The following is a 10,381-nucleotide window of genomic DNA, read 5'->3' as shown; positions in this document are numbered from 1 at the left end:
TTTCCTTTCCTTTCCTTTCCTTTCCTTTCCTTTCCTTTCCTTTCCTTTCCTTTCCTTTCCTTTCCTTTCTTTTCCTTTCTTTTCCTTTCCTTTCCTTTCTCCCCACCAGATTCACAAGGTTTTCCTGTAGTTCCAGTCCCTTCTTGTGGTAGAGAATAGGAACTAGATTAACTTATTCATACTGATGTGTAAAAGAGTAAAACCAGCTCAAAGTGGTATCTTTTTATGAATCTTTTCTATTTTATTAAAAAAACTTACTTTCTATCTTAGAATCAATACTAAGTACTGGTTCTAACATTGAACCTGGAGTTGTGAAATATCTGAGTGCAAATCCAATCTCAGACACTTATTAACAGTGTGACCCTGAGCAGATTATTCAACTTCTCTTCTGCCTTAGTTTCCTCATTTGTAAAATGGAGATTATAATAGCATCTACTTTTCAGGGTTGTTGCAAGGATAAAATGAAATACTTTCAACATGTTAAGATGCCATATAAATGCTAGCTATTATATCTTATTATTCATCTGTATGATGTAGATAATGCTGTGGATCAGTACAATGTCAACATTTGATAGTAATTAAAAACAGAAATACAGGGGGCAACTGGGTAGCTCAGTGGATTGAGATAGGAGGCCCTGGGTTCAAATCTGGCCTCAGACACTTCCCAGCTGTGTGATCCTGAGCAAGTCACTTGACCCCCATTGCCTACCCTCTTCTGCCTTGGAGCCAATACACCGTATTGACTCTAAGAAGGAAGGTAAGGGTTTTAAAAAAACCCAACAATAAAATATATGCATTATTAGAAGTCCTCATTATTATGTTTGGGTATATGATATATTTTGCTATACAAAGTTTGTTCATATTTCTGGAATCAAGTGTTTTAAACATATGTTTCACTTCACCTGAATTACTAACCAGCTCATATTACCAGTGACTTCCCTTTCAGTAACATGAAGTATATTTCACATATTTGCATATCTCTATCTGTGAGGTGGCAAGAGTTCAGAGTATTAAAATAGAGAAATGTAAAAAAAAATATGGGCACCAGGGACGTTAAAATATAATCTGAATGGTTGTGTGTACACACACTGGGTTGAAGGAGAGACAGGACCAGGATAGGGAGACCAGAGTACAGAGCTGAGCTGCTGCTAACTGACAAGAATGGCTGTTGGTCAACTGTCACCACTAGGCCAGAGTCTTTGAAACAAGCAGGCAAGGTAAAAGGTTTTTAACAGTTTTAATTATGAGAAACTAAAAGGATGGGATAGGGGTTTCTACACTAAAACCTAATGGGCAAAACCACAGGGTAAGGGGAAGACTTAACTTCTCTAATCCTAATTGACTTAGGCCAGGCTGGGCATAAAGGAGCTGTTCTGGAGTCTCTGGGGGGCTGCTTCAAACCTGGTTCCAGCCAGGTTTGACCAGCACAGCTAAAGGCTGAGGGTGACTTTGAGGGTTCTCACGGTAATCCACAGATAATCTCAGGATGCCAAAAGCCAAGGTGGTCCAAGGTATCTAAGCAGAGAGGATGTGCTTGAGATGCTGTCCACCAGATCCCAAACCCCTCCTCCACTTGGTGCTGCTCTGTAGTTCTTGCCCACTTGCTGAAACCTCCACCACTCAGGATCCCAGGGAATCTGGATGCAGGGTGTCCTTAACTCTGAGATCTCCCAGGGCTAGCAACAGTTTGTGCCAACCACTAATGGAGTCTCTCTCAGAGCACAAGCACACTTCCTGCTCCTTCATTCCATCTTGGAATGCTCCAGCCCTTCCTGCTAGGTGCAACCTTAATACTTAATTACTAACTAATCTTCCTCACAACAGAAATAAAGTACAGTTAGGTAGTTTTATAGCTGGCTGACACTCATGAACAAAGAATATTGATTAATGAATTAATGTTGAGTTGGAGTGTCATTAAAGGTTGCCACTGGGATGACACTGAGTTTGGTTTTGTGTTGGTCAATGAGAATTTGGATTTAAATAAAGAAAGTGTACTTTTTAAATAGAAAGATGGCACTCCCCTGGAGAGATAGCTAATATATTGCGTGACCCAGTCATGATTGTTAGAACCATGAGATTATGGATCCAGTACTGGATCCAGAATTGGGCCTTGGAGATCTAGTATAACCCTTCCTTCTTGTTCCAGAACCTTGTTTTGTATTACAAAAGAAATAAGGCTTAGAAGTTATAAGAAGGTAGATTTAGACTGAACAGAAAAAAAAAAAACACCTTAAAAAAGGCAATCGCAACTCTCCCTTGTTAGTTAGTGAGTTGTCTATCACTAAAAGTGTTCATGCAACAGCCCTTTAGAAAAAATATTTCGGTGACAACCAATCAATTATATTTAAATGACTGTCATATTTTTTAAAAATTTATTTTTATCATTAAAAAAATAGCCACTGAAGCTATCAAATGAGAGCTCATCCAGTAAAGAAGAGAAAAATTGTAATGGTTGGTGATTCCTTGTACATATTCACTGAGAGTTCTGAATTCAGGACCTAACAGGAAATTCATCAGCTAATTTAGATTTTAAATGATATGTAAAGAAGATGGAAGGAAAGGCAGGTACCAGGAAAAATATGAGTGTGACATAGCCCTATAAAAATGTCAGACACATTAATGTACAAAGAGCTGAAGCTGTTGAGGAAAGTAAAGGACTACGAAAAGTCATTTTTTAATATGTTGGGGTGAAGACAGTATGAGGGCAGATGGAATATTGATAACTTGAAATAAGGAAAAGGCAGAGATGCTCAGTTTTTATTTTGCTTCTGTTTTCTCTGACAAAGGAAATGAAAAGACCCAATAGCTAAAAGAGAGATTAGTTCCAAAATAAATAAGAAGAGAATAAGAATGAACCTTTCATGAATTGAAGTTACCTGGCCCAGAATACCTACATCCTCGGGTACTGGAATATTTGGTAAATGTGATTGTTGCCCAACAGTTGGTGATATCTGAAGGATGATGGAAAACAAGAAGAGCACCAGAAGAAAGGGCAAATGTTTTGATTTTTTAAAAAAGGAAGCCCAAAGAGAATAGAATCTGCAAACTAGAGTCCAATGAATTTGATCTTGATTCTTGGAAAAATTCTGGGATCACTAAGATGTGGTTAGAAAGATAACTTCTAGAAAATGAAGATGCAATTATAAAAAGTCATTATAGCTTCTTCTGAAAAAAATTAATTTTAAAGTTATGACTTTTAATAACTTATAAAATTAATATGGGATATGCCCTCCTTTAGTAGCAAACAGCTGTTTTACATGATTTGGCATTGAATTTATAAGATTTTTAAACATATTCTTTAATTTATCATGAAACTAAACATTTATTACATTGGGTATTAAATGAACCTTGAATGAGTAATTCATTCTTCAAAATCTAGCCTTGATTGTAATCCATAGATTAAAAAAATATATCTTTAGTTTGAAATTCTTTCCCTCCATGCTCTTCCACCCATTGAAAGGCATGAAATATGATGCTTATTATTCATGAAAACATAATTCTGCATTGTCCATATTGTAAAAAGAAGCAAGAAAAATCAAGAATAAACAGTATACTTTAATCTGCACTCTTTCAAGAGGGAGACATAATTCTTTCATTATGAGTTCTTTGGAATTGTCTTGGGATCACTATATTATTCAGGGTAGCTAAATCTTTCTCATTTGGTCATCATTATAATATTACTGTGACACTGTGTTCTGCTCACTTCACTTTTGTATCAGGTCATATAAGTCTTATGTTTTTCTGAAACCACATGCATTAAATTTCTTTATATGCAAAATAATTTTTTCCTATAATTTCTTATAAAAATATTCCATCACACAATCATGTACTTGTTAATCCATTCCTTAATGAGGTTCCCCTCAGTTTCCAATTCTTTGCCACCACAAAAAGAGTTAACATAATTTTTTGGTATATATTGGTTCTTTTCTTTTACTTTGATTTTTGTGCACATGGACCTAGTAGTGATATTGGATAAAAGGGTTTGCACATTTTTATTTTTTTTGGGGGGGTGCATAATTCCAAATTTTTCTCTAGAATAGTTGACTAGTGCACAATGCTACCAGCAGTACATTAATGTACCTGTTTTCCCATATCCCCTCTAGGATTTGTCATTTTCATTTCCTGTCATCTTAGCCAATATGGTGGATGTAAATGGTTTCTCAGAATTATTTTAATTTTTCTATTCAATAGTAATTTAGAAAATTTTTATATTATGATAGCTTTTATTTTTTTCTTCTGAAGAATACAAGCTTATATCATGGCTCTTTTTATGAATTTGGCTCAATTCCCTATATATCTGAGAAATGAGACATAGCAGAGAACTTTTCTGTGAGCCCCCATTCCCAATTTCCTGCTTTTTTTCTAATTTTGGATGCATTGGTTTTGTTTGTGCAAAATCTTTTTAATTTCATGTAATCAAAATTATTCATTTTACTTCATACAATTCTCTCTATCTCTTCACAGGTAATAGCTTCTGTGCTGCCCTAATTTATGATATTACCCTTTAGATCAAAATTGTACATTCATTTTGCATTTATCTTGGCTTTGGGTATTCAATGTTGATATATGCCTAGTTTCTGCCAGACTACTTTCCAGTTTTCCCAGCACATATTTTTTTTATCAGATATTTGAATTCTTGTTCCACTTTCCAGGATCTTTGAATTTATCAAACCCTAGATCTCTCTGCTCATTTGCTTCTGTATATTATATATTAAATCTAGTCCATTGATTCACCACTCTTTTTCTTATCCAGTAACAAATAGTTTTTATGATTACCACTTTGTAATGTTGTTTGAAATCAGGTATTGCTAGGTTGCCTTACTTCATTTTTAAAAAATTGATTCCTTTAAGATATTCTTGACCTTTTATTTCTCCAGATGAATTTTGTTATTCTGTTCTTGTTATTTGGTACTTTGATTGTTATAGAACCTAATAAGTAAATTAATTTTGTTGGTATTATCATTTTTATTACATTTTCGAATGGAACTACTGATGAACAACGAATATTTCTCCAATTGTTTGGATCTGTCTTTATTTTTGAAGAATGGTTACTAATTGTGTTCATATAGTACTTGGCAGGTAAATTTCCAAGTATTTTATGTTGACTATAGTTATTTTAAATGGAATTTTCCTTTCTATCTTTTCTCACTGGGTCCTGTTGTTGATATACAGAAATACTGATGATTTATATATGTTTATTTTAAATTCAACATCTTTGTTAAGAATGTTAATTGTTGCAACTAATTTTTTAGTTGATTCTCTAAGCATTCTGTAAGGAAACCACAGTATCATCTGTAAAAAGCAATAATTTTATTTCCTCATTGTCTTTATTTCTTCAATTTCTTTTTCTTGTCTTATTTCTGTAGCTAGAATTTCTAGTACAATATTAAATAATAAATATGGTGATAATGAATATCCTTGTTTCACCTCTGATATTATTGGGAAGGTTCCTAATTTGTCCCCATCACAAATAATTTTTGCTTTTCATTTTAGGTAGATACTACTTATCATTTTAAGAAAATCTCCATTTATTTCTATGCTTTCTAGTGTGTTTTTTAAAAATATGTTACATTTTGTAAAAAGCTTTTTTTCAGAATCTATTGATATAATTATATGAGATTTGTTATTGATACAGACAATTATGTTTATAGTTTTCTTGACAAGGAATCAGTTCTATATTCCTGTTAGAAATCTAGCCTTCTCATAGGGGATGAATTTTGTCATATATTTTGTATTCTTCTTGCTAGTATTTTATTTAAAAAATTTCATATCAGTAATCATGAGAGATATTAATCTATAGTTTTCATTCTCTATTTTTTTTGTTCTCCTTAATATAGGAGTTAAAACCATATTTGTGTCAGAGAAGGGATTTGATCAAAGGGCTACTTTGTTACTGATTTTTTCAAATCATTTATATAGTAATGGAATTAATTGTTCTTTCAGTTTTTGATAGAATTTGCTTGTATATCCATCTAGTGCTGGGTTTTTATGTCTTAGGTACCTGATTTATGACTTAATTTAATTTTTCCCCAAGATAAGCATATTTAAGTATTCTATCTCCTTTTCTGTTAATCTGAGCAATTTTTATTTTTATAAATATTCATCCATTTTATATATATCCATTTTATATTATTATTCATTATTTTATAAATATTCATCCATTTAAATTAGTCAATGATTTATTTTGTTGGTTTACTCAAAAAAAACCACCTTTTAGTCTTATTATTAGTTCAATTGTTTATTAATCTCTTTTGATTTTTAAAGTGATTTCTATTTTGGTATTTAAATGGGGATATTTAATTTGTTGTTTTTTTAAAATATGTTTAGTTGTATGCCCAATTCACTGAAATGTTATTTTTCTTTTTTATTGCTGTTAGAGTATGGAGATATACATTTTCCACTAGATACTGCTGTGGCTGAATTTCACAGATTTCAGTTTATTGTCTCCTTGTCATTTTCTTTAATGAAATTATTAGTTCCTATGATTTGTTCTTTGACCCACTCATTCTTTAGGATTAGATATTTAGTTTTCAATTAATTTTTGATCTATGCTTCAAAGGCTTTTTACTTAGGGTAATTTTTTATTGCATTATAGTTTTTAAAATAGAACACAATATTTCTTCTGTTCTGCATTTGGTTGTGTGACGTGAATGCCCTAATACTTGGTTAATTTTTGTGAAGGTGCCATGCACAGCTAAGAAATATTATATTCATATTCCCATTCAATATTCTCCAGACACCTATCATATATAACTTTTCTAAAATTCTGTTCATCTCAACTTTTTTCTTGTTTGTGATATAACATAATTTCTTTAAAAAGAAGAGGTCATGCCAAACTAACCTTATTTCCTTTTTATGATAAGGTTTCTAAACTGATATATCAGGAGAATGTTATATAGTTTATTTAGATCTTAGTAAAGGATTTGAAAAAAATTATCATACTCTGTGGAAATGATGAAGATACGTGGAGTAAGTGATAATGTGGATTTGGAACTGGTTGAATAAATGAACTGAAAGAGTAGTTTAATGTCAACTTTGAAAGAATGTCACCACTAAAATGCTCTAGGGATCTGTACTCGGTTGAATGTTGTCCAACATTTTTATCCCTCACTTAAAGGTATAAGCTGACATACTTAAAACATAATTGTAGTTGACAAAAAAGCTAGGAAAAGTATTCTAGGTGAGATCTGACCTTAGGCCAGTTCTTGATTGAGCATATTCAGTATTAGAATGAATTTAGGCATGCATACATTATTTAATAGTTAACAAAACGAGATTTACTTAGCCAAAGAGGGATAAAGATATTCACCAAGGATATTTATCAAGGACACACTAGATGGATACAGCTGCTGGAACATCTATGTCTCTGAGTTGTATGTGGTGGTCTGCCAAACATCATCAGAGCATCCCTGGAGCTCATTAATGCTATTGTGTACTTTGGCAACAAGGCAGTGATATGTATATCCTGAGCCTCTAGTTTCTTGAGAGAATTGTTTTAAGGGTTATTTCGATATCTTTTAAGGAAAAATTATCCTAATTTGCTTGAGGGTAAAGTGTTAGAGAATTGCTCCTACCACACAGTGGGTTAGTTAACACGTGAGATATGTGTTAGAACCCAAAAATACTTTGATGAGATAGAGCATTGACCTAATACAATGTAATTCAATATAGAAAAATACAAATTCTTATACTTGGCTTAAAAAGAAAATCAGGTTCATAAGTACAAGATATAGGGAGGCATAATTAAGTAAGAGTTTGTTTAGGAAAAGAGAATGAACAGTTTTAGTGTAACTGCAAGATCTATACGAGTTAGCAGTGTGATATGGTTCCTTTCCTCTCTCTAAACCCACAAAACAGCTAACATGATCTTTAGTTGCTTTAACAAAGGTATAGCTTCTAAGGAAAAGAATGTAATAGTCTCTCTCTACTCCACAAAGGTGAAGAGGCTGGTTGAAGGAACTGGAGATTTTTTGCCCATAAAAAAGAAGACATATGGGACATGATTGCTATATTCAGATATTTGAAAGTATCTCATGGATGAGGGATTAGACTTGGATATTTGGCCTCAAAAAGCAGGATTAGGAGCAATGGTGATGATTTTCAAAGATGCAAAAATCAGGTTGATGAAAGAAAAACAAACAAACAAAATCCCCTTCCTATCAATGAAAACTAAGCCAAAATGAAAAAGGCTATCTTGGGATCGTGTGAGGTCCTTCTTATTTGAGGTCTTTGAGTAGAGGCTGGATAATAAGCATTTGTGAGCATTTCTTCTTCGGTATAAGTTAGACTAGATACTAAAATGATCTCTTCTAAATCTAACATTTTATGATTTAGTACAAAAGCAAAGTAAATTGTGTTTCCTGGTTCTTACCATATCATAAGAACTACCACACTAGATTAGGCTTATGATCCATGAAGCCCAACATTTTCTTTCTGAATATGACACCAAAGGATACATTCTAGGTTATATGGGTACTCTCTCTTATGGTAGCTTCAAAAATCAAGTAACGTACAGAAGTGTTGTGAAGCTCAAATGAGATTTTGGATGGAAACTACTTTATAAACCTCAAAGCACTATATACATTCAAATTATTATTATTGCTAGCCTCTAGTCTGGCGATTTTCAATCTCTGACTTCTATTGAACTCCTGTTGAGTTCAAGTAATGTTTACAGAATGACAGATAGGGAGGCTGGTAAATGTTTGACATCCTGACATGAGAGTGGTTGTCAGAAGGGAGGGGGAATGTATACACACATACTTTTAAGTTTAATCTGCATTATTAATGCTTTCTTAAGTCAAGATAATAAAAAACTCCAAAATACTAGGCCTTGTTTTTTAGAGATTGCTGATTTTTATTGAGATGTAAAACCTCACACCCAAACTTCAACCACAGGCTCTCATAAGTTATTATAGTTGTATCCAACATATCCCCTGGAGGGTAACTTTAAGCATCCTGATTTCCCAGATAAATCCTATTTTGGATTATAAATTCATCTAAACCCTTCTTGAAACTTTATGTATCTAAAGTCTATATCACATCACTGTGCTCCAATTTCCCAAGTTTGCTATTTAATCAATCAGTTAATAAGCCCTGAATAGGCACCTGCTGTGGACTAGGTACTATATTAAGCTCTGGAGATATAAATAGGAAACTAAAGTAAACCTCTGCCTTTAAGGACATTAGATTCTTTGGAATATCATATTTACCTTCATTTATTTTACCTAGTTCAAGATGCTGAGAACAGGAGGCATTCTGAGATTCTAAGATTTTGCTCATTTTCTCCGTAACTGTCATGATTTTTATATACTATCATTCTCCCTTTTCTTCCCCCACATTTCTTTTCAGAATGAGGAGTTCTAACAATCACTCCTTAGAGAGTAGTTCTTTCACCCCGTTAGCCTTTCTTTTTTAGGTTTCTTAAATGACCACAGGCACACTGTAACCTTTATTGTAATATTTCTAAGAAGTGAAAAGTAGATGTGACATGTTGGTAACTAATGGTAGTGAAACTTCACAATAGTTGTATATGAAATGGGTCTCAAGCTGCCTGCTGGTATTTTAAAATGTGAAAATGACAACACCAGAATAGGGAGAGAGGGGACATTAAATATGGTAGAGGGCAGTGCAATTTGTAGCAAAGCTGCTGTCGCAGATCCTTGCCCACTCTCATCTTCAAAAATAGACAGGAATTGGGAAATCTCAAAGCCTGAAAGAAAACAGTGACTCCTTAGAATGAGCCAAAAGAAAATAACAAGTCTGATCTCTCACCAGTTTATTGTAAGACTGGCCATCCTAAAGAAAAGTAATAGGGCAGAAGCCAAAAAAATGGTCGCAATGCTGACCTATGTTTTCACAGACACATAAGAAATTAGCTGGGTCAGAAATAAGGCAGGCTGCTGGCAATGCCAAATGGTCACAGAGGCTGAAAATATGACCCACAGCACTGTTGCTGTATTCCTTCATTGCTCCCCACTGTCATCACATATATCATCTCTGTGGCACTGCTAAGTGTGAGAAAAGCTGGGCAAAAGGGTAGGCAAAAGTCAAAGAGGCTTACAGACTTTTGACAAGAAATTAAAATCTGTAGGCTGGTTCATAAGTAAATACAAAAAGCCTGTTTTCTCCTCTATGAGTGTATGAGGGAAGGAGGTGGGGAGAGGCAGTGATGGGTGGGGTGTTTAGATGTGGTGGAAAATGAGGGAGAGAGATGGGCAGTGAGAGAAACCCAGAGACAGATGTAGAGAAGTAGAAATAGAGAAGGATAGAGACAGAGAAAGAGTAACAGGGAAGCTGAATCAGAGAGACAAGAAGGAGACTCAGGTGGACCAGAAAGAGAGAGAGAGAGAGAGAGAGAGAGAGAGAGAGAGAGAGAGAGAGA

Source organism: Gracilinanus agilis, chromosome 3 (genome assembly GCF_016433145.1).
Source record: "Gracilinanus agilis isolate LMUSP501 chromosome 3, AgileGrace, whole genome shotgun sequence".
NCBI lineage: Eukaryota > Metazoa > Chordata > Mammalia > Didelphimorphia > Didelphidae > Gracilinanus > Gracilinanus agilis.
The sequence above is the reverse complement of the archived record's forward strand: the minus strand, read 5'-3'. Positions refer to the sequence as shown.